Genomic DNA, 26,656 nt, shown 5'->3' on the forward strand with positions numbered 1-26,656 from the left:
TATATATATATATATATATATATACTTGCCCCTTGCTCTCTTCGCTCACCCATCTCCTCCCCCCTGGGGCACGCTACACGCCAGCCACTTCATGTCTCTGCCACTCGCATTGTGAAGGGGGTGGCTGAATGCTCACTTTGGAGATGCGAACGGATCACCTGCTTCCTTACTGCTCCTCCTGCCGTGCTGCGTGTTCTGCTTCTTGCAAACCTGCCACATTGCATCCCTTCTTGTCACTTTGTGAAGCATTCAGGGCTGAACGCAATTTAAGGAGGTGCAGACGGATCAGTTGCTGTCTTTCTGCTGCTGAGCTGCATGTTCTACTTGTTGCGGTGTTCATCGATCATTTCAAAGCTTGTACAGCAGCTGTCCTTTTGTCTCACTGCTTAGTCTTGCAGGATGTTACAGTGTCTCTTGCAGGATGTCCGGGCTGATTATTACTTTCCTTTTATTTCTGAATTTGCACATAGATTATTATTGTTCTCTTGTGCATCCTTTTTTGCCTTCTTTTCTCTACAACGCTTTCGTGTCTCTTTTCAACGTGCTGCCTTTTCTTCTTCGCTTAGTCGTTCACGTGCCATCTAGAACGTATAACTTTTTAAGAGCTGGGAGCACATGAAGTGTGTCTGCCAAAAACTTTCCAACAACTGCGAGTTTAGATGTCCGTGAACTTGTTTTAAATTGTTTGTAAGTAGGGCGTGACATGCAAAAGTCAACATATCACAGGTCTTGCTTCCTAAGGTTGTAATGTCTAGTCTTGCGTGATTCAAAGTCTCTCCAAGATGATCACGTCTCAACCCAAGATATTTTTATATATATGAGCTTCTTAATGTTTTAGCATGAAATAACAAGAAATGCTGCACCAGCTGCTTGGTCCCATATTTGTAATCTCCCTTTGTGTTCCAACTGTCACCACACCCAACTTTCCATCATTTTCTGTAAAAGTATATTTAATGTGAAAATGAACTTTCAGATTGGGGCCCTTTTAAATAGATTCTTCACTTTATGACACCTACTATGCTTATTAAAGTTGTTGCTTTTTTTTGTACGCTAATGTGGATAGCTTTGCAAATCACTTTGTCAATATGTTTGCTATGACAGGCTCTATATATATTATAGTAGCATAAAGCCTGCTGCAGACAAAGAGACTGTTAGTCATCAAAAACATAATTGTGTGCATATAAATCCATCAGCATATCAATGACTATACAGTCATTGGAGGTGAAACAGAATTCCAAGATAGATTTGATAAATATCAGAAAGAGAATGGGTTAAGGCAGCATGTCTGTTATAACTATCAAGACAAAACCAGAAGACCCTCACTTGCAGGAAACCTGTGCTTGCTAATAAATGTCAGGGCCTTTTTTTTCTCTCGTATGATCTATCCAATTTATTTATCAGGAAGGATGGGGTTTAGATAAAGCCAGTTAATTGCATGGAACAAACACTATTAAGAAAGACAAATTTGTTTGACAGGATTGAGTTCACTGCTTCTGTAATGGCAGATGGCATGTCAAAAAAACCTTTTCTCCTGAATGAAGTAGATTATGTTTTATTCAGTAATGCAACTTCTTCCTCTTCCGCTTTATCTTTCCCACTTCTGTGGGGGGGTTGATGTGCCTGATTTGCCTTTTCTACACAGCTTAGTTCTGCACCTCCTCACCATTCAGGCCCTTTTCCTTCAAACCTTCTTTCACTTTATCCATCCATCTCCACTTCTGTCTCCCTCGCTTTCTGTTCCCCTGGACTTCCATTCCCATCACTCCTGTGCCCACATATTCATTGTCTCTTCTCATTGCATGGCCATAACACTTCAACCTTCTTTCCTGTACTTTCTTACCTATCTCTTCCACTCTAATTGTCTTATTTCTTATTCTGTCCATTTTTGTAGCTCCACAGATCCTTCTCAACATTCTCATTTCTTCCACATCCAATGTCTTCTCCTTCGCTCCCCTTGCTGCCCATACCTCATCTCCATACATCACTGCTGTTGTCTCGAGTGCTTTAATATTTTTGATACCTTCTTCCAACTGTTCCATTCACTCTCACCATTAAACCTTAGATATTCTGTCTTCTTCCTGTTTATTTTCAAACCTCTATCTTCCTTCTCCATTCTTCCAGCTCCCTCTTCACTTCCCCTTTTCTGGTTATACACAACATAATGCCATCATCAAAAAGCCTGCACCAGTCTTTTATCCCTTAAATCATACTTTTCTGGTCCTCCTTTCTCCCTCATGCACCTCCAGACATCTTGAGGTGGCACTCTATCATAACCCTTCTTCAGATCAATACACACCATATCCAGTCCTTTCTGTTTTCCTCGATGCTTCTCTATGAGCTGTCTAAATGCAAAGACTGCATCAGCTGTTCCTCTCCCTGGCATAAACTGTTCCTCCCCTATGGTGGTCTCTTCCCTGAGCCAACTCTCCATAACCCTTCCCCAAATTTTCATTGTGTGTGACACTAGCTTCATAGATCTATAGTTTCCACAATTCTTATAAATGAGTAAAATCGCACTGTTCCTCCAACTCCTCTGGTATCCTCGCCTGTTCATAGACCTTCTGCATTGGATCCCATGACACATCTATTGCCTTTTCTCATAAACGGCTGGTATTTCATCTGGTCATTTTGCCTTTCCATTCATTTTAGTGCCTCCTTTACTTCCTCCTTCCTTTTACTTGGTATTCCCAAGTACTACCCTTGGATTTTCTTTATTCCAGAGCTTTACAAAGTACATTTACTTTACTTATTTGGCTGACACATTTATCCAAGGAGACTTACATCATTTATGATACAATTGGTTACATTTCTTTTGATTTTGGAAGATCGCAGGAATCATCGGGTAGAGGGGTCCTTTCATCGGATTGACTGGCCCAGCACTGTCTCAGCTGTGGAATGGCCAAATGGGGAAGTCAGCTTGATGGCTGAGGTCTCCAGGACTCTAAATAAATCCAAATCATATTATGTGATATCGTCTACTGTTGAATTCTGCTCTGTACTTGTAATGTTTCTATTGCACTATTATACTGTATTGAGGATTACTTGTGTTCTGTTCTGTGTATTGTATTGTAATTCCCCCTTTTTTTGACACCCACTGCACGCACAACTTACCTGAATAGGAGTCTCACTCTGAATTGCCTTTCCCAGGGTTTCTTCCATTTTCTTTCCCCTACAAGGGTTTTTTTAGAAGTTTTTCGTTGTCTTCTTAGAGAGTCAAGGCTGGGGGGCTGTTAAAGCTCATTGTGGCACTTCTTGTCTGATTTTGGGTTAAAAAAATAAATTGTATTTTCCAGATGGAGCACAGGCAGGTCAAGTGACTTGCTTGTGGTCACACAATGGTGTCAGTAGCATAATTTGGACCCACAACTTGAGGGTCTGAAGTCCAAAGCATTAACCACTACACCACATCGCCTGCACCCTTTCCATTTATTCCCGATTCTTCCAGGCTCACTCAAGACCATACGATGCTCATCTTTCATCTGCTTTATCTGACTAAAATCCTTTCCAGCCTTGTTCCTAGTCTTTGTGTTATAGAAATCATTCTTTTTTCCCTCTTGTGCCTCCAGTTTTTCATACACCTCTTCCAAATCCTGTCCATTAGCTTTTGCCAATGAGCTTTTTGCCTTCTTGTTTGTCTGCCTATACATTTCTTTACTGTAACACATTCTAAAAAGAACATACTGCCCTTACTCGCTAAATGAATCAAATCTCCTGCTGAAACCAGAATGTCTTGTCATTACGATATGAGAGTATCAATCTCTGTTACTTTTCAGCTTAAAGTTTGCTAAAATATCATTTATTTTTATAATGGTACCATACTAGGCTGTGTTAAAATGCAATTGAAATAACTCAAAAAGCTTTTCAAGGAAGAAAATATTTGAATGGATTGTAGCATTCATATGTTCGTGTGCATAAAATATTGTGAACAGAACTGACAGAGTAATTTTTTAGGCATTTGTCATTATTCTCAGTCCTGAGAAGGGATCAATAAAATGCTTGAAAATAAATCCAAATCTATGCAGCAATCTATAGAAAAGCCTTTAAAGGCTTCAAACAAAAAACACACTTAAAAAGAAGAATAAAGGAAAAGCAAAATTCCTAACCCTTATCCGCTCTAAGCAAAAAAACAAAGTCCCTTCTAAAGAGCTCTGAATTTCTGCCCCAGAGAAATGTAAACGTCTTCGTAATCCTCTTCATAATTTCCCCTGAGGCACGATAAACAGATCCCCAGAATAAAACGAAAATATAAAAAAGTTCAAAGAGGATTTTGAACAAAACTTTTTTTTTTTATTCTGATCAAATTAGCTGTACCTTTCATTTTCACCGGGTTTGTTTGCAAATATTTAAAGTATTCAATGACATGAATCCCCATAATTTAAGATAACAGTATGCTTTAGTGCCAGCCTTTGTTTGTAGAAGGCTACAACAAGGTGTTTGAGGATTAGCTGAGGTGAATTCTCCTGATAATGTGTTTTGCACGTTGATTGCCAGGGTATCAGAGTCAGGTCTTGGAGGGCCACAGTGGCTGAAAGGTTGGTTTCAAATCTGTTTCTTTATTACAAGCTGATACTGCATGTGGATGTCCACGGCTGGCACTTTCATTTCTGTGGGTACACTTGTAAGTCTGCATTTTAAGACTTTATCTCACTCCTCCTTCCTCAAGAAAATGCACCAGAAAATCAAACTCACTTTAGCTATACCCATATTTTTGTTGTACGTGTTTGACTAGGAATCCCTTTGTAGTTATTTGCCACTGTAACTGCCATGGAGGAAGTACAGGCATCCTGAGCGGATGAAGGATGATTTCTTGCCCGTCCAGAAGGCCATAATGGATGGACTGGGTGAACATGCACGCCAGGAGCAGTTCCTTCCCCCACATGGCAGGTGGCAGTGTTCCTCAGGGCTGGGCTCCAGTTAGGGCACACACAGGGTAGCATGGGAATAGGAGTCCAAAAATGCAGTCCTGTCAGGATATCTGGATGGTGTCAGTGAAGTATTGCCCTAGCTTCAAAACGACCTGGAAGTGCTTTGGACGACCTTTATGTGATACCGAAAGCAGTCCCTAGAAAAAGAAGAGCGCAGCATTGCTTCAGGGCAACATTCATCTGAAGGATGGAAAGAGGAAGACAATCTATGATTATATTTGTGTATTTTGGATAGTATATAAATGTTGGCTGAAAATAAAAACTTTTATCATTACAATTGTGTTGGGTGACATTATTCTTGTGGTTTGGGGCTTAGTGGCACAACAACGGCAATTTATTTCTTGTATTGCCCAAAATCATACAAGGAATGCCTCAATGGGATTTAATAGGCCCTGCTTTTTGACAGTCCTCCAGCCATGACTCCCCAAGAAGACAAGAAAAAGCCTTGTAGTGAAAAAAAATGGAAGACATCTTGGGAAAGGCAATTCAGAGAGAGAGTGAGACCCACTCTAGGTACTGTATCATTAGGCATGCAATGGGAGTCAAAAAAGAAGTAAATACAACACACAAAGCAGAACACAATTAATCACAGAGCTAGATGGCCAATCTATCATGGCCACCTCAGACATACAATACAACGGACAAATGGCTTTGTTCTTGCACCAAGTGCAGATGCAGAGCACCACAACAACTCTCAAAGCAAAATGCAAGAATGGATTATACCGCTCACCAAATGCAGAACTAGCACATTTAGGGATGCAGATTTGTCTTTATTCACACCCTTTCACCACACTTTACATTGTTGCAGATTTCACTTTAAATGGATACATCTGCCATTTTTGCCCATCAGTCTACACTCAATAACTCATAATGACAAAGTGAAAACATGCTTTCAGCAAGGTTTGCAAATGTAATAAAAAATCAAAAACTGAAATCTCTTATTACTATAAGTATATTTAGACCCTCAACACAAATATTTTAAAGAAACCCCCTTTGGCAGCAGTTACAGCTTTGAAACTGCTTGTTACGTTTCTACAAGCTTTATTCACTTTGACTTTGGGCCATGTCACAAACATGCGATTAGGATGCGGCTAAAGGGCTTAAATAACAGTAATACTATACCAGACCAGGGGGTGGAAGAGTGTGCTGACTGTCTCTCTCAGTCTCTTGCAGAACATTCTCAGGAAATCCCATCAGGTTCCGGTGCCATTGATGATGTCACTTCTAGTTCCGACACCACTGATGATGTCACTTCTGGTTCCGACCTGGATGACCTAATTTCCTCTCCCAACCTTTAAAACCACCATCTTACCTCCACTTGATCAGTTCTGTTTTGGACTCTTTTTTGTAAACATTGCAAACCTTTTTTCAAACCTTTTGTAGCCAGGAACATATTATACAGGAGGCTGCCCCAAACCTTTTGTTACAGTGATGCGCTATAGCTTGAATGTTATTTATTTGGCTTTATTTACTTACTTCCTACAGAGTGCAGAGCTATAGTGCGTCTTTGTGTGAAAACAGCAGTGCCAGATGGGGATTAGGGTAGGACTGTGAATACGACTGAGAGAATGAAACTGAATAATAAATAAAAAAACAACAAAGCTAACCTTTACAAGTATTATCTAAAATAGTAAGAATAAAAGCAGCTCACTTCTCAAAACGGACTCGTCGGGGATCGAACCCATGAAATTTTCATTACCAGTCAACAGCTGATAGATACCATTGTGCCACCAAAGCAGTCGTAGTAAATGCATGTTTTTTTTCTGCAGTTATATTTTTGAAAAGAAGCACACTTGTTGTGCTATATTTGTACCTTTTGTAAAAGTGCTTATTTGATATTTGGAAATCAGGCTTCACACATTATATACTTCATGTCTACATTTTGTCAATTATTACTAAAATATGAAAAACGTTTCTGTTTTAACGATGTGTTTACTGTACATAGATCGTTGTAGACACGGAACACACATGAAATGTATGTGTTCCAAATAACATAGTATAGTATAGTAATATAGTATTTATAAAAGGTGTCATTTTGCATGTCTTCTCACCCTATACAACTCCAAGCAACTGACACGCAGGTGAACAGACTTGAGCTGAGAAAACTGTGTGCCGGTGGGGAATGTGATAGCAGACTGGTTGATGTTTTCCGCTTATCAACATATTTAAAGGACAAAAGACGCTGACGGAGAGGTGAGAAGCGTTTTAAGGTGGGACGGATCTACGAGTTTTTTCGTAGGCTCTGGTAATTCTAGTGTTAATGGACTCCGCAAAGGCCAAGACTGCGTTCAGTACCCCTAGTGGACACTGGCAGTATCATGTCCTTCCAGTCGGGTTACACGGGGCACCTGCAGCTTTTCAGTGTCTGGTGAATAGAGTGCTCCGCCTCCATAATGCGTATAGTACTACCCGGATGATGTCGTCATCTACTCCAGCACATGGAAGGAACATGTACAGCAGGTCACTGCAGTGCTTCGGACACTGGGGAAAGCTGGGCTTCGGATTATTCTGAAGTAATGTTTCTTTGGATTGAAGGAAGCTAAATATTTGGGCAACCTGGTGGGTCGGGGTTCTGTTAAACCACAGTGTTCAAAGATTGAAGCCATAGTACACTGGCCCCATCCATGAACCAAGAGGCAGGTCCAAACCTTTTTTAGCCGGTTGCTTCGGTGGCGCAACGGTATCAGCTGTTGACTGGTAATCAAAACTTCACGGACGAGTCCTGTTTTGAGAAGTGAGCTGCTCTTATTCTTACTATTTTAGAAAACATGCTTTTGATTTCAGTCTGTAACAGCCGCTGTAAATGTATGATACTTGTAAAAGTTAGCTTTTTAAAATTTTTATTCAGTTTTATTCTCTCAGTGGCATTCACGACCCTACACCCACCCCCATCTGACACTGCTGTTTCCACATAAAGACACGCTATAGCTCTGCAGTCTACTTGTGACTTTACGCTGTAGGAAGTAAGTAAATAAACCAAGGTAAATAAGTAAATAACATCTGTCTCTTATATACAAAGTACAGTGACGGCAGCTTCCACCTGCAGCTATAGACTCTTCAGTACATAAGCGACTCTCCAACGTCACTTCCGATCCCGAAGACGACACTTCCGGTTCCGACCTGGATGACCTAATTTCCTCTCCCAACCTTTAAAACTGCCATCTTACCTCCACTTGATCAGTTCTGTTTTGGACTCTGTTTTGTAAACATTGCAAACCTTTTTTCAAACCTTTTGCAGCCAGGAACATATTATATGGGTGGCTGCCCCAAACCTTTGTGACTGTCTGGAGTCAATTTTGTTACAGCAGTCTATCCCATTCTTCCAGGTAGATCCTTTCAAGCTCCATCAGACTGAATAGGAAGGGTCTGGAAACTGCCATCTTCAGATCTCTCCTCACATGTGCTATGTGGTTTAAGTCTGGACTTTAGCTGGATCACTCAAGGACAATCCAACATTTGCCCCAAAGCCCCTCAAGCATTGTCTTGGCTCTATGATTCAGTTTGTTTTCATGCTGAAAGGTGAACCATCGTCCCAGTCTGGAGGTCATGTGCTGTCTGGAGGAGATTTCTTTAAAGGACCTCTCTATATCTGGCTGTATTCATCCGTCCTTCAGTTCTGATCAGTCTGTCTGTCCCTGCCACTGAGAAGCACCGGCATAGCATAATGCTGCCACCACCATGCTTCACCATAGGGATGGTATTAGACAGCTGATGAGCTGTGCCTGGTCTTGTCAGACATAATGCTTGGAGTTTTGCCCAAAGAGTTCAGTCATACCAAAGAATCTTTTCCAGATGTTCTCAGTGTTTATTAAATCCTACCATAGCATCCAAACCACTTCTGCCAAGTTCTGCACTGCTTCCACCCCTTGGCTGTCCGAACTCTGAACTCTGTGCTGTCCCCTACCCCTCAGATCTCTTCCTAGTAGTTAATTTACATGCAGTACATTTGTCACAACTATTATTTTTATCATTAGTTGATTTTATTGCTTATTTATTATGTTACCTATTATTTATTTACCTATTTATAGTATAGTACAGTATAGTTCTCTACCTATTTTGCATTTGTCTTGTGTTTATGTACATGTTGCACCGTTGGTCATGGAGAACATTATTTTGTGCCACTGTATGCCGTATGGGGAGTATATTGAAGGGGACAAGCATTAAATTTGTAATAAATATAAATAAAGGTGAGTTATTTAATCAGTCTCCTTATTTAATAGACACACCTCATACAATTTATAGATGGTTTGACAATAAAGCCACTTGTCTTGACTTGGTTTGACTTCACTCAAGAATGGCTTCCACCTAGCTAGCCATTGTACAATTAACTCCTGATTGATGGAGTGCTGCTGAGATAGTAGTCCTTCTAACAGGTTCTTTCATCTCAGCAGAGGACTTCTGAAACTCTGTTAGAGCTACCATTGGTTTAGTGATCATCTCCCTGACCAAGGTCCTTTCTGTTCAGTTTGATGAGACTGAAACCTCTAGGAATAGTTCTGTTGGTTCTAAACAGAGAGTTCTTTGGACTTCATGGCTTAGTTTTTGTCTTCAATGTAGCATTAATTGTGGAACCATATATACATAGGTGTGAGCTTTCCTAAACAATGTGTGGTCAATCCAAGGTGGATTCCACTGAAGTTCTAGTCAAATCTCAAGGAAAATTAAAGTAAACAAAATACACCTGAGCACAATTTGGAGTGCCAAAGCAAAGGATCTGAATACTTATATAAAAGAAAGATTTAAGTTTTTGATTTCTAATAAATTTGCTAACCTTTCTGAAAACATGTTTTCACTTTGTCATTATGGGTTACTGAGTGTAGACTGACAGACAAAAAGGCGAATCTACAACAAAAATTAAAACTACAACACAATAAAGTGTGCAGAAAGTGAAGGGGTCTGAATACTTTCTAAATCACTGCGACTTTTGATCTTTACACCAGATTGAGTTAGGCTTAAGACAGACTTCAAAATATGTGTTCTTTTGCCAATTTTAATCTTTTCTTTTCACCATTGCATATGACACTGGTATAATTGACCTTCAGTTCACAAAACAAAAGACTGACGAATTTCTTGAGAGTTGGTGTTTTGTTTTGGCCTTATTTAAACATAGAATTGAACTTTTCGGAATGCCACTACCTTACAACCCAAGGAATGACAATTTACTTATTTTACTGAACAGAATAACATGTTTCAGCTGTGCTGTAACAATTACAAAGGTTTTCTAATAACCAATTAGCTTGTAATGGTGATTAATTAAGGATTAGCTAAGAGAGCTTACCATTAGGACAGTGGAGCAATGGCTCCTGAAATAAGGCTTTGCAATCAAATATGAAAAATTAAATGACACATTAAATCAGTTATCTCAAGCAGCAGTAGCTATTTATAAAATTAGATAGGTCTTAGGTATATTTTAAATTAGTTTTGTGGTATCTCTATAAAAATAATAAACATCAATTTCTATTAAAAAACTGACCCCCAAAAGATCTTGCGAAAAGACAATTTCCCCTCAGGGAAGATGAAAATTTTTGTGTGATTCCTGCCTTATGTAAATGTTTGTTTTATGCGTGATTTTAATGTATTGTTATTTTTATATATTACATGGTAAATATTGTTTTATTTCTTATGTTTATTAGCATTGAGACCTGTGTCCTTAAAATTGTTTCAGGGGCAGAGCTTTTGGAGCATTGCCCTCTGCCTATAAAAGCACATGCAGTGGGTCATGTCCTCCAGATTGGCATTGCCTGTTGGAAAGTTATTGTAGGTACTTGTTTAATTGATTTTGCCCTGTGATATTGTAGCTATGTTGTTTGGAGAAGAAGCTCCTGGAAAAGGCAAAGGCATGGCAAATTGGTCCCAAGTGAGGGGGTCAGACAAGGAATAGATTAAACCCCCTAATGAAGGAAAACCATACATTTCAAAAGATTACCCCACCTGGCATGGGAATACCGGGGCCTTCTGCAGGCCAGAGGGAGTGCCTGCCATGGGGCCTGCTTGGGCACGGCCTGAATTCACAACCTGTGACTGCCCTCCTGTGAGCCCACTATCTTGAGGAGGAATAGGGGCTGGGGACAATGTGACCTGGATGGCAGTTGAAGGCAGAGGCCTTGGGAGACTGGAACCCAGTCACGCAAGCTGTTTTTCTGATAGGCTTAATTAATTATTGAATTTTTCTAAAGAAAAAGGAGTTACTGGGCCCATTTTTGAACACGTAGACCTTAAGCTTGTAACAATTCCAAACTTTTGAATGCTAGTGAAACTTGTGGCTAAAGCTGCTAGATGGATGAATGAATAATGTCTCACTTATTTCAATTGAATGCTGATTTGAATGCAGATTTCGAAGGGGTCTCACGGTAAACCAGAATAAGATGTTAATTTGAGTAATTGTGCTCTCAGGGATATCGTCTTAAACCGCTGTGTCTATAAAGTGCAAATATAAAGGTCACATTTTCCATTATGATTCCAGAGATTTGGACTATTTGCATCTTATCAAAATTACTCCTTTCCACCCCTTTGCAAGAACACAACTCCCAAAATCCTAGTTGAATTCATTTAGACACTATTCTTATAATTAGCTCTTATTTTAATTATTTCACTTTGTACTCTTTTTCTCTGCAGCATACTCCATAAAACCGTTGAGACTTTTATTATTGGTCTGATGTTATCCCAGTCAATATTTAGTCTATTTTTATATTCCATTCACTTGTGTGGCTCTGAAATTCTTTTGAAACTCCTACTCAGCCACCCTTCACATCTTCTTCCACCCAAAAGCATTCTCTTTAATTGATGTCAAGTTTGACATTACGAGACTTTAAAGGCTTAAGTTAAAATCTGCACTCAAATTCTGTCTAGAAATGTTAAGTATACAGTGCCTTCAGAAAATATTCAGACCCTTTGACTTTTTACAAACATTCCAATGTTGCAGCCTTGTGCTAAAATCATTTCAATTCATTTAAAACACTCAATACATCAGAATGACGAAGCAAAAAAATCATTTTTTGAGTTACTGCAAATTTATTGAAAGTGAAAAAAACTGAACTATCCCATTGACACGAGAATTTAGGCCCTTTACTCAGTACTTACAATACAATACAATACAGTTTATTTTTCTATAGCCCAAAATCACACAGGAAGTGCCGCAATGGGCTTTAACAGGCCCTGCCTTTTGACAGCCCCCCAGCCTTGACTCTCTGAGAAGACAAGGAAGAACTCCCCAAAAAAACAAGTAGGGAAAAAATGGATGAAACCTCGGGAAAGGCAGTTCAAAGAGAGACCCCTTTCCAGGTAGGTTGGGCGTGCAGTGGGTGTCAAAAGTAGGGGGTCAATACAATACAATAGACAGAGCAGAACAATTCCTTAATAGAGCATAATAATAAAAATTTTAGAAGTACGGTTTAACAGTAGATGATATGACATAATTAGGTTTGGATATTTTTAGAGTCCTGGAGACCTCATCAATCTAGCTGCCTCCCCATTTGGCTGTTCCATGGCTGAAACGTTGCTCCGATGAAAGGACCCCTCTTTACCACGATTCCTGTGATCCTCCATCAGGCATGACTTTACCATAGGCAGGCAAACAACTTGGCAGGTGGGCCGTGGCACCAATTGCCACATTTGGGTACCGAGAAAAGAAACAGAATAGGTGAGGGTTAGTATTCAAATATAATTATCATGTTACTTATGTTTTAGTGCTAATGACTAACAACAGAGATGCAGTCTGTACAGTTAATCAGCAGCTCTAGTCAGGATATGCTAAACTGAAGTAGTGAGTCTTCAGCCGAGATTTAAAGGCTGAGACTGAAGGGGCATTTCTTATGGAAGCAGGAAGACCATTCCACAATTTAGGGGCCCTGTAACTAAAAGCTCGATCTCCCACTGTTTTTTTATTAATCCTTGGAATCCTAAGCAGACCGGCATCTTGAGATCTTAATGTGCGCTTAGGTTTGTAAGTCATGATAAGTTCAGACAAGTAATCCGGACCTTGGCCATTTAATGCTTTATATGTTAAAAGGAGGATTTTGAAATCTGCCCTAAACTTAACTGGGAGCCAGTGTAAAGATTTAACAACTGGAGTTATGTGTTCATATTTTCTTGTTCTTGTAATAATTTTTGCAGCCGCATTTTGGATTAACTGGAGGCTGTATAAAGAACAGTTTGAACAGCCAGTGAACACCACATTGCAGTAGTCAATTCTACTAGAGATAAATGCATGAATTAATTTCTCACAATCCTGTTTATTTAGAAAGCGCCTTAATTTCCTAACATTTTTAAGATGGAAAAAGCATGTTTTGGACGACTTTGTAATATGCGCTTTAAATGACATGCTAGAGTCAAAGATAACTCCTAGATTGCGGGCTGATTCAGTAAAATTAATTGGGATTCCAACTGAGTTAAATGACGACAAAATATTGCTGTGATCAGCGTCATTCCCTCCAACAATTAACATCTCTGTTTTATCTGTATTTAAAGACAAGTAGTTCTCATTCATCCATTCCTTTAATTCACTAACACAACTAATTAAAGACAACATCGGAGAAACTTCATTTGATTTAAATGAAAGGTATAACTGGGTGTCATCTGCATACGAGTGAAAATTAACATTATGTTTCCTAATTAGAGATCCCAGTGGAAGCATGTAAAGTGAAAACAGTAAAGGTCCCAGTACTGAGCCCTGCGGGACACCATACTGAACTTCTGTGTATAATGATGGAGTACTGTCTGCACATTTCTGTACATACTGGAATCGATTTGATAAATAAGAACTTGAAGCCCCTTTGGCAGCGATTACAGCCTGGAGTCTTCTTGGGTTTGATGCAAGCTTCACACATTTTGATTTGGGGGCTTTCTTCCATTGTTCTCTTTAGATCCCCTCAAGCTCTTTCAGGTTAGATGGAAACCATCCATGGAGGTTATTTTCAGGCCTCTCCAGAGATGTTCTATTGGGTTCAAGTCTGAGCTACTCAAGAACATTCCCAGAGTTGACCCTAAGACATTCCTGTGTTGTCTCTGTTTTATGCTTAAGGTTACTATCCTATTGGAAGGTCTGGAGTGAGTTTTCATTAAGGATATCACCATCCTTTGCTCTGTTCAGCTTACCCTCAACTCTGTCTAGTCTTCCTGTTCCTAACACTGAAAAACAACCCCACATCATGATACACCTACAACTATGCTTTGTAACGGTCGACTCACTCTCCCAAACTGGCAGCTACACCACTATGACCCATGGCCTGGCAAGCTGAGGACGTTAAACCCAACAAGTTGTACTTCTTCCAAATAAACTTTCCCAATTGACAATCAAAACTAAGCCCAAAAACAAACAATATGCAAAATAATAAAGTGAGTATGTATTAATAAAAAAAAAGAATTGAACAAACTCCAAACAATATATATTACACCTCAACTAGCCCCGACATAACACTCAACCCCAAAAGTGACTGGCAGAATGTAATAATAAAAAGGTGCAGCAAAAAGTTAATATACAACACAGACTCTCTCTTGACCCCACACTGAACATGAAATTTATGTGCGTTTCGTGTTTTCTGTGTGTCTCATTATAGTCCAGGAGGTTAAATGGAAAATGGATAATGTTTGTGAACCTGGTTCAGCTGGAAAAAGTGTCCTACAGCAATTATACGGATAAAAATGAAGGCTTGCTCCTCTCTCCAAACAACAAGAAACAGTCTCACGATCCTCATCCTCGGTACATCGGCATAGTCCAGAACCCCGGGGTTTTTGCAGTGCAAGTTGTCAGGCATTGAAAGTGGCAAGCAAAAAAAGGTGTAAGTGATTTGGATCAGTGCTTTCTCCTGGCGCTGCAAAGAATTGGCGGTATAGTAGAATGGGATTTCTTTCTTTTTTTTTTTCTTCTTGTTGACCTCCTGTTTAAATAGTGAATGTCCCGGATGCAGGTGATAAGATTGACAGGAGAAATTATCATGGGGAAGTACTGTTCCACAGTGTTATCCTTCCCCTTTTGTTTCCATGGTAGCATATTTACATAGACACACAAACCATGTAAATAGGACAACGCTACGAAGGACGGGACTCTTGGCTATTGCTGGGTTTACTGAGTGATCGAGCAAGGAGCTGCAGCTCGTAGTAGTTGATACGTACATGCGGTACATTGTTTACAGTTTTTTTTTTTGTTATAAATATAGAAAGTGATACTATGACAGTGAAAGTACAGTAACAAGAAATCTCAACAAATTTTTCACTTAGTCACTACATTTTTTACCAGGTCTTTTAACAAGTCCCTAGCATTTTTACCGGATCCTGGAACCTTGCTGGACCTGGTGTGGCACCGCCACTGCCTGAGATTTGAGGCATTCTGACAAAGGCGACACATTAATAACATAAAAGTGGAATGAAGAGTAATATATTACTCTACCAAGACAAAACAGAAGCTACAAGTGGTGAATGCTGTTACTGTTCATTAGTTCATCACCTATACGTTTTCTGCATTTTTTTCTATGTTGAGCTCACAGGGTCTAGCATTACAGATATGGGCTCATTTCTATCATCCAGCAAAGTTTGCTCATTTGAAGCTTATCCAAGAAGGTTGCTGCTTTAACTTTCTTTTTTGGAGAGCAAACAGAAATGAAAAGGCTTACACCACAGTTTTCCTACTTCATCCCCTTGCCACATTTTTTGGAACACTCAGCAGAAAATCTAAATTTCAAGTTAACAATTTTCTTTTTGTATGTCACAAAGTATAAAAATAAATATGGAGAAAATACATAATGCTTGTGGAAAGTATTAGTCAGAGAGGACAACAAGAAGGCTATGGTGGCTCCAAAGGATTTAAAAACGTAGCTGAGGTGGAAGAAATTGAGCATGTAACAATAATTGCTTAATGGGAGAAAAGAACAGCAAAAAAAAAGCTTGGTTATAAAATAGAAATCACAGCTAAACTCAAGTAAACAGTGGATTCAGAAAGTATTCAGATACCTTCACTTTCTACACGCTAAATTGTGTTGTCAGTTTAATTTTAAATGGATATATTTGTCATTGTTGCTCATCAATCTACATGTAACAACCCATCATGGCAAAGTGAAAAATTGTTTCAGAAAGATCTGAAAATTCCTTAAAAATCAAAAACTGCCTGACGTTTTCAGTCAAATGCTTCCTGTTTGCTTTGATTCTCCTTAAGATATCTAGAACTTGATGGAAATCCATCTATGGCCAACTGAATCGATTGGACATCACTTAGAAAGGCACAAGCATACATTTACAGTATATATAAGGTCTCACAATTCACATTGTATGTCAAAACTAAGCCATGGAGTCCAAGGAATTTTCTGTAGACCTCTGCATTACAGATCAGGGTGCGAGTATAAAACCATTTCTAAAGTTTAGTGTATTCCCAGGGCCACAATAACCTCAATAAATGTGCAAGGGAAGAAGTTTGGAACTTCCAGGATTCTTTCTAGAGTTGTCCATCTGGCCAAGCTGAATAACAAGGTTAGAATGGCCTTCCAAGAAACCAGTAGTTACTTTAACAAAGCTTCAGAAGGCCTCTGCTAAGATGGGAGAATCTTCAATGGCACTATATCAATCAGGCCTTTGTGGTAGAATGGCTAGACGAAAGCCACTCTTAAGATAAAGGCATGTAAGAGTTTAAAAAACTCTGAGAGAATGAGGATTAAGATTACCTGGACTGATAAGACAAAAATGAAGTCTTTGTTGGGTCAAGACCAGGCCCAGCTCATCTCCTGCCTAATGTCATCCCTAAGGTGAAGCATATTGGTAACAGTATCACGCTATGGGTATGTGGTAGGGACAGGGAGACTGGACTGAATTGAGGGAAGGATAAACGCACCCAAACACAGAAAGATCCTTGAAGAAGAATAGCTTCAGAGGACATGCAGCCTCAGACTGGGGTGATGGTGCAACTTTCAGCATGACAATGACCTACGGTTTACAGCCAAGACAATACTGGAGCGGCTTCAAGACAAGTCTCTTACTCTCTTTGAGTGACAGCCAAAGCCCATACATACCCCACATAACACCTATGGAGAGACCTGAAAATTATAGTTTATAGATGCTTCATATCTGGGCCTGGATAAAAACCAAGATTCAGGCCTTTAATGACCTTTTGGGCGCAGCCATCAGCAGTGTGTCTGTCTGCAGAGAGTGTCAACCTTGTCAAGAGGTTTACTTACCTCTGCAGTGACATTCATGTTTCTGGTGACTCTTCCTATGAAGAGCATTAGGGTTCTTGAGTTTGCTGGAAACTGGTATGTGGCACTCAATATTTTAGAGTCCTGGGGCCTCATGTATAACGCCGTGCGTAGAACTCGCACTATAACATGGCGTAAGCACAAAAGCCGAAATGTGCTTACGCACAGAAAAATCCAGATGCAGGAATCTGTGCGTACTCCAACTTCCACGTTCTTTCGTTACATAAATCCCGATCAGCGTGAAAACTAACGCCGCACGCGCATTTTGTAACGCCCAAATCCTCCCAGAATTACGCCTATTTGAATATGCAAATCAATATAAATCCCTTAAGCGCAGCCTTCTGTGAAAAGACAATGGGAAAAGCACGGGGAAAATATAAGAATTTCAGCGAATACCAAGTGGAGGCAAAGGAAAAACATACTATTTGTTCAAATAAACCGTGGTATAATCAACAAAATGAAGTTGATCGAGTGACATAGCGTGTTGGAGAAACTTGAAAGCTCACATTCACAAAATCGCACAGTGCCGGAAATAAAAAAGAAGTCACATATCAAAGTTGCCGTGAAAAGAAGAGTTGTAAGCCCACTGTCTGAGTGTCATATGAAAGCTTATTAGGGTACAGAGAAAAAGGCACACGGTGGGGAAAAAGCACGAAATGTCAACTTTAATCTCGAATTTTCCACTTTAATCACGTAGTTTATTTTTTCATTTAGTAGAACATTATAAACTTCATCTTAAAATCGTTTAATTAACCAGTTTCTCAAAATTACATCGTAATTAAAGTAGCACGTTAAATGCTTTGTTTTGTATTTGATCTTCTACTCGTATGTGATCTATGTGTGTGAATCACTACTTGCTTCTTAAACTGGCTCTCTTCCTCCAACTGGACACAGAATCCATTACATTTGTGATATTACAGCTCTCTGAATAACTAAAATACTGAGATGTATACGTGATGTCATTTTCATGATGATAGGAGCTAAAGCACATTATTAAACATGTGTTTCATGAGCCTCGTGCTCATGACAAGCATTTATCTTTTGTCGAAATTTGTCGCTGCGTTTTAGCTGTGTTGTTATTTTCTCTTTCTGTTTTATATTCAATATATATTGGCGTGGCCGCCCCAAGAGTCCTTGCTTTTCTTTCCCCAAGTAACCGATCGCCACACAATCAGCTCTGTAATAGAAGTTAAGCCATCTGTAAGCTTAGCGCCGATTCTTCAAAACGTTTAAAGAACACTGAAATATCTTCGTAGTACATGTTTAATTATTCTATCCTTCACGACACTCCCAGTGAAGAATATAGATTATTTAAATGAAGTTAAAGTTTTATGTGTATAATTTAACAAACATATTTTGCTGCATTTCACCTTAAAAATGATATTGTCATCATATGTAAATACGCGCTTTATAAAGTGGCTCAGGTTGTGAGATATTATAACTGTAGTGCAAGTTTACAGCAGGGTGATTGTACTTATAAGTACAAACCGTTCTACAAGGAGCAATTGATTGAATGCATTTAAAGTTCTTGGGATTAAACTGTTTCTGAACCGCGAGGTCCATACAGGAAAGGCTTTAAAACATTTTGCAGTGGCTGAGGTAGCGTGTCCTTAAAGCTGTATACCGATAATTCTCTTTCCGATCAGCTGCTGCTGTGATTCACACTCAGATACAGTGATATAAATACTCCGAGTGAGGCAGTGAGAGTAATATGGAAAAAGATGATCCGCTGTGGCAACTCCTAACGGGAGGAGCTGAAAGAAGAAGAAGAAGAAGAAGAAGAAGAAGAAGAAGAAGAGAGTAACAACGCTAAAGCAGTTATGGTATTTGGAATACTATGGCTGTTCCCTGGACCATTATATTCTTACGAGTTAATTACAATCAGATGCATTACACTAATAAACGATATGCGGTTAGTTTCAGTGTATTTATAAAGCCGCGTCAGGAAAATAATGAGTAATCACACAGGAACAGTAGCATTGCTTTGACACTGGGTGCCGCCAGTCTGCAAAACCGAGCGGAGAACTTGCGTACGACAAGACATGAGGTACCGTGGAAAAGTGCGTGGCTTTACGCCAAGTGTAGGTTTTATACATCGCGATTTGAACGTGGAAAAGTTCTTATGCAACATTTCTTTGCGTACGCACCGTTTATACATGAGGCCCCTGGTTTTTCCTGTTTTGCTAGATGGTTGAAAGTCATAAACATTACCCAGTGACCTGAGACAAAGACTGGACTCCTTTGGTACTGTTTCTCTTCTGAGAATCCTTGGGTACCACTGGTTTGACTTTGTGTCATGTGGGACACATGTTTATACCACTGTTTCAACCAACAAATAGTACCTTTTTCCTTTGCCTCCATTTGGTATTCGCTGAAATTGTTCTATTTTTCCTCGTGGTTTTGCCATTGTCTTTTCACAGAACGCTGAGCTTAAGGGCTATTTATATTGATTTACATATTCAAAGAGGCGTAATTCTGGGAGGTGTTGGGATGGGACAGCAGGCGCGTGGATGTGCGTTACTTTTCACACTAATCGGGATTTATGTAGCTGAAGAACGTGGAAGTTTGCGTACACACAGATTCCTGCATCTGGATTTTTCGGTGCGTATGCACATTCCCACTTTTGTGCTTATGCCATGTTATAGTGTAAGTTCTACGCACGGCGTTATACATGAGGCCCCAGGTGAGGAATGTGGCTCTCCTCTGTGAAGTGAGCTAGATAGTTCAAGGAAGGTGATCAAAAGAAAAAAGACTCCTGTGGAAGGATCAGTCTTCAAAACGGAGAAAGTTTGTTTACTGACCTGTGGGACAGACAGAGTGTTGCGAGTAGTGTGAGGACCAGCAGGATGAGGGTTGCATTATTAGGATTCCTCTAACAATGAGTGTCACAAATTCTACTCCTGGCTTGATTGAGGATCCTGTCCATAATATGAGAAGGTTATTCCCCCTTCAATGAAAGGAGACACCCTTCATTCCTCCAATAGGAGATCTCCTTGTGCCTCATTGAGGTTGTTAAAGAGGGCCTGGAGAATTAGAAACTCCATTCCCCAATTCGGGTCCCAGATTTAAGAAGCCATTTTAATCCTTTTATTTATAAACTATGATATTATGACAGAGAACCTGCTGTACAATTAAAAAAGCTATTTTAATTTTTTCATTTATTCTCGATTCATATGTGTATAAGTATAAAGTCTTATTTAAGGCTTCAGCCCAAGTGTCCCGAGAGGAGGACTAAGTGGTTAAGTCTGGGTTGACAAGAGGTAACCCTGTTATGCAATAAGTGCTTTTTAGGACGATTCCCTAGAGTAGCCAGTCTTCTATGAGGAAGTGGTAGGAATTCAATTATAGATTTGATAAAGAATTGGGGGTTGGGTGTGACATAAGTCTTGGAGAGGCCAGTGCCAAAACAAAAAGGTGACTCTCTGAGGCTGGTAATCAGCTGGCAGCTCATGAGAGGCTGAGTCTCGTCTGGTCCTCTGGCTGGTTGGTAAAGGATGGTTTGTGGTTGACCCTGACCTTAGAGTGGCCAACAGGCAAGACAAGAGATGTGTGTCTTAATCAGCCACACATTTTGTTTTGCTCCCACCCCTTGCCATCTCAGATTGTACTTTTTCACCTACTTAATGTTTGTACTGGTCTGGTAAGTAAATAGATAGACCATTCCATCTGACTAACAGGATACAAAAAGACTCAAGAAGGCTCAAGGAAACCATAGCATTGTTATTCATCGTTGTTTATATGCTCTATGGGCTTTCTCTGTGTTCATCCCTCCCTTTATTGAGTCAAACTAGCATTTTGCATAATTTTAGGTTCTTTGAATTTATTCCTCTTGTTATGAAAGAAAACAAGGGCCTCCTTTGTGCTGACTCCGCAGAAATAAGATGGAACCAGAAGATGGATAAAAAAATACTAGCCAGGTGAAAACCGTCAAGATGAAATCTGGTAACAAGGGATACGGCATGAGACAAAAATCATAAGTAGAGAATCGTCAGAATGTCAGAAACCAAAAATAATGAGCAGAGCAAAAACCAGAAACTTATAAGACATAAATCTTAGCCAAAGGGCAGAAAACAGTTCACAACCAGTTACTCTTTTAAATGGTGCAAACTTGTATGATGAACACACTCTGCTGCCAGCTTATGACTCCTTGCACTGATGATGTCACTTGGGGTGATTTCTGAGCGATGCCACCCAGCAATCTGTGAGGACTATTTCAGCGCCCATAAAATAATCAAGATGGTATCGTGGTAGAACATTTTGCTTTTTAAACACCATAGAAAATGTGTCAGATTCAAAAACAATTGTGACAACTAGATTGCTTGACCTATAAACTCACCAAAACAAAGTTTCAAGGACAAGGAGAAACTTAAAAAAATTAAAAATAAATGCCAGATCATGACTATTACAATATACAGTGGATTCAGAAAGTAAGTTTAATTATAAGTCACTACTGTATGTAACATATTCAGTTAAGGATTTAGTAAAGTTCCCCAGCACTGGTTATTATTTTTTTTCCCCCAACATCAGGCGACACTCAATATCCCAAAATGACAAAGTGAAAACAAGATTTTAGACATTTTTGCAATATTTTTAAAACCCTGACACAACTACCACAAATCCAATACTATTATTTACAATACCATGTACCTTTTACATGTTTCCTTTCCTTAGTGTTGTAGCAGCTAAAACAGTGGACAATACAGCACAGCAATTTCTCACACACTTCTGCTATTCCATTGTCCTCCTCCACTCCACTAAGGAGAGTATTGTTCATCTCCTCTACTGATTACAATAGTTCTTGTACAGTTAACATACAACAGCTCCCCCTACTGACCAACACAGAACTTGACAAGGCAGTAAAATGGAACCACAACTCCATTCTGGGGCCTGTTAGATGTTACTGCCAAGTGTACAGGGAGACATTTTGCACATAACAGGCAGTCACCCACTGTCCTGTCCTTCCAGCCTTCCAAGCCCAAATTGTGTGATCCTTGTTGCTGTTGGGATGCCAGCTCTGGTGTAGTTGCTGCTACAGCATTCTTCTGTGTCCGCACCCTGGCAGGAAAGGGGAATATTGCCATTCCCTTGCTGACCTTCTTTTATCATGGCCTCCTTGCCTGGCAAGAGAGTAGGGTCCATCCCAGCTGTAACAGTGGTTACTACCTCAAAATGTGTTAGTGTTTGGCCTACATTTTATTTAGCCTTTGAAGTTTTAAAGTTTTATTTCATGTTGAACAATAATCAGCGCACTTGGTTTTGCCTTTGTAAATGCTAACATTTATTAATGAAAACAGTCATCAAATCATGTCTAGTGATCCTCCTAAAAATGTAGCTTTTTTAGTAGCCACTTACAACAACTCACAGGAATTCTAAATTAAAATTAAAAGGACACCTTAATGGTGATTCCCCAAAACATGAAAGATTTTTCTTAGCTGCAAACGTTCTTTACATAAAGGTCTTAACAAGTTGAAGGCAGTCACAATGAACTCTCCTGAAAGCTAGTCATGTAGTTTGGCATCAATAGCAGCTTAGTCCAACCAGTCTGCAACTCACCCCGTTTTATTTATTTTTGTCATATGGGTGGGCTTTATGTGTGCCAGAGCTGACATCCATTGAGCAATCACCCAGAATTAGAAAGGAGATAGAGAGGTTGGGAGTGTGCACTGTTACAGCACATTGCTGCACCCATCACATGACAAACCACCTCAGGATCCCAAATTAGGACCTGAGCACAGGCATGCAATGGGTGACACCTGAGCACCACACTAGTTCAAATGGAATCGAACAGTGTGAGTTTTTTATGGTGCCTAGAGTGCCAATCCTGTCACCAAACCCCAAGTTTTCCCGTGCAACTTGGAGGACCTGCTTACAGGGCTGGATGCAGATTAACATCATACACAGGACAGAGCAATTATAGGTTAATGGCCTTGTTCAAGGCCCCAGCGAAGTGGAATCACTTCTGTCATTTATGGAATTCAAACCAGCAACCTCCATATTGCAGGCATTGATCCCTAGCCTCAGAGTCACACGTAGTCCACGTTGGAATAAATGACATACATAAGGGTAGTCTGTCAGTTCTGCGATCCAAATTCAAAGAGTTAGGTACCAAGCTGAGGAGCAGAACTGACAAGGTAGTCTTCTCAGAAGTTCTGCCTGTGCCACGCGCCAGTCCAGGTAAGATTGAGGAGATTAGAAGGCTTAACGCGTGGCTCAAATCTTGGTGCAGGGTAGAAGGGTATAGGTTTATGGGGCATTGGGACTCCTTTTGGAACAGATGGGACCTGTTCCGCCGTGACGGGTTACATCTGAACCGGAGGGGCACCAATGTATTGGGGAGGCGTATGTGTAGGCTAGTCGAGGATTGTTTAAACTAGGGAATGGGGGGGCAGGGAGTTTAGGACAGGCCAGATTTAGATCTATACATGGAAGAACAAACAATGGTGTAGAAATAAAAATGCATAGTAATGTAAATTTTAAGCAAACACGTAAATGTAGAAGGATTAACACATTAAAAATAGCTTGCCTTAATGCTAGAAGTATCAAAAATAAGGTAAGTGAGTTGGAGTTGTATGTAGCAGAGCATAATTATGATATTATAGCAATAACGGAAACCTGGCTAAATAACAAAGATGGGGATGAGTGTAACATAGAGGGATACACATTTTTAGGAAGGATAGACAGAACAGAAAAGGAGGTGGGGTTGCTGTTTATGCCAAACAGGAATTAAATGTAAGTCATCTTCAGTTGGATGATGAGCCCCATCTTAGTGAGGACATGTGGCTTCGCCTGGAAAATATTAGGGAAAAAGGTCTCATTTTAGGAGTGTGTTATAGACCACCCAATTCAGACAGTAATTTCAACACACATCTTTTAGTAATATCAAAAGGCAAGTTTACAGGGGATATTATAGTCATGGGGACTTTAATTATCCAAATATTAACTGGGATAACCTTACAGATGGAGGAGCACAAGAGCAGGAGTTTTAGAAGTAATCAGCGACTGTTTTTAACACAGCATGTTAAAGCACCAACAAGGGGTGAAGCCTATCTGGATTTAGTATTCTGTAATAATCAGGATAGAATTGAGGGTGTAGAGGTGATTGAACCACTAGGGTCAAGTGACCATAATGTAATACAATTCTCAGTATTTTGTAAGAGTACAGATGCAAAGACTAAAATTGTTAAGTTGAACTTTAGTAGGGCTAATTTTGAGCAGATGCACAAAGTCTAAGTAGGATAGACTGGGATAAGCTTTTAAATGTGGAGACAGTCGAGGAGCAGTGGAACAGGTTTAAAATGTTTTACATGTAATGCAGGACAGATACATACCTAAATTTGGAAGTAATAGGAAACTAAAAAACTCCACGATGGATTAATAAAGATTTAAAAAAGAAGTTGCAAAGGAAAAAACTGCTGTATAAGGCATATAAGACTAATGACTGCAAAGAGAACCGTAGAGCGTATGAGAACATGAGGGCAACCATTAAGAAGGATATCAGAGAGGCTAAAAGACAGTTGGAGAGGAATATAGCAGATAAGGCGAAAGAAGACCCCAAGAGATTCTTTCAGTATTTTAGTAGTAAAAGAACAGTTAAGGAGGAGGTCAAGTTCATCAGGAATAGTAAAGGGAATTAAAAGATACAGACAATGAAATAGCAGATGCCCTAAACTTACATTTTTCTGAGGTGTTTACAAGTGAGCAAGTGGATAACCTGCCAGAGGTAAACACTACTAAGGAGGTACTGAGGGATTTGGAAATTGTAGAGGGAGAAGTGCTGCTCAGATTAAATAAGATGAAATCAAACAAATCACCAGGCCCAGATAATATTTATCCTCGTGTTCTTAAGGAGGCTAGTGAGTACATATATAAACCCTTGACACATATTTTTAGGAAGTCACTGTGCACTGGAGAGATTCCAAAGGACTGGAAAATGGCAAATATCATCCCATTATATAAAAAGGGTGACAGGGCAGATCCAAGCAACTATAGGCCAGTAAGCTTAACAAGCATCACAGGAAAATTAATGGAAGGAATTATTAAGGATAAGATTGAGCAACACATGACAAGGACAGGAGTTATTCTGAACAGTCAGCATGGGTTCAGAAGAGGGAGGTCGTGTTTTACTAACATGTTGGAATTCTATGAGGAGGCAACAAAGGATACGATCAAAGTGGAGCTTATGATATTATTTATCTGGACTTTCAGAAAGCATTTGATAAGGTGCCACATGAGAGGTTGGGCATCAAGTTAAAAGAAGTGGGAGTTCAGGGTGATGTTTTTAGATGGGTGCAGAATTGGCTCAGACACAGGAAGCAGAGGGTGATGGTGCGAGGAACCTCATCAGAACTGGCGATGTTAAGAGTGGTGTTCCACAGGGGTCAGTGCTAGGGCCGCTGCTATTTTTAATATATATAAATGATTTAGATAGGAATATAAGTAACAAGCTGGTTAAGTTTGCAGATGATACCAAGATAGGTGGATTAGCAGATAATTTGGAATCCGTTATATCATTACAGAAGGACTTGGATAGCATACAGGCTTGGGCAGATTTGTGGCAGATGAAATTTAATGTCAGTAAATGTAAAGTATTACACATAGGAAGTAAAAATATTAGGTTTGAATACACAATGGCGTCGGAAAATCGAGAGTACACCTTATGAGAAGGATTTAGGAGTCATAGTGGACTCTAAGCTATGAACTTCCCAACAGTGTTCAGAAGCCATTAAGAAGGCTAACAGAATGTTAGGTTATATAGCACGATCTGTGGAGTACAAGTCCACAGGAGGTTCTGCTCATCCTTTATAATGTACTGGTGAGGCCTCATCTTGAGTACTGTGTGCAGTTTTGGTCTCCAGGCTACAAAAGGACATAGCAGCACTAGAAAAGGTCCAGAGAAGAGCACTAGGCTGATTCCAGGTCTACAGGGGTTGAATTATGAGGAAAGATTAAAAGAGCTGAGCCTTTACAGTTTAAGCAAAAGAAGATTAAGAGGTGACATGATTGAAGTGTTTAAAATTATGAAGGGAATTAGTACAGAGGATCGAGCCTTGTATTTTAAAATGAGCTCATCAAGAACACAGGGACACAGTTGTAAACTTTCAATCAAAAAAAATTAATGATATTAGAAATAACATAGTATATCTCCCCAACACTAAGGATCCCCCTAAACCCCAACATCCTGTTATAAACAAATTAAACTCTTTAACTAGGATAGATTTACCTGATTTACAAAAATAATATCTCAATTAAAACCCTCCACCTGCGTCCTTGACCCGATACCAACAAGGTTTTTCAAAGAAGTATCAGGTGTGCTAATTGATAATGTTCTTGACATAGTAAATTGTCACTAGATACTGGGGTCTTCCCAGACTGTCTTAAGACTGCTGTAGTTAAACCCCTACTTAAGAAACATAATCTTGACCCTCGGCTCTTGAAAATTTTAGACCCATCTCTAACCTGCCCTTCTTAAGTAAAGTTCTAGAGAAGGCAGTCATTATGCAGTTAAATGACCACCTAAATAAACATGCTATTCTTGATAAATTTCAGTCAGGTTTT

This window comes from Polypterus senegalus, chromosome 5 (assembly GCF_016835505.1).
Source record: "Polypterus senegalus isolate Bchr_013 chromosome 5, ASM1683550v1, whole genome shotgun sequence".
In the NCBI taxonomy this organism is placed as follows: domain Eukaryota; kingdom Metazoa; phylum Chordata; class Cladistia; order Polypteriformes; family Polypteridae; genus Polypterus; species Polypterus senegalus.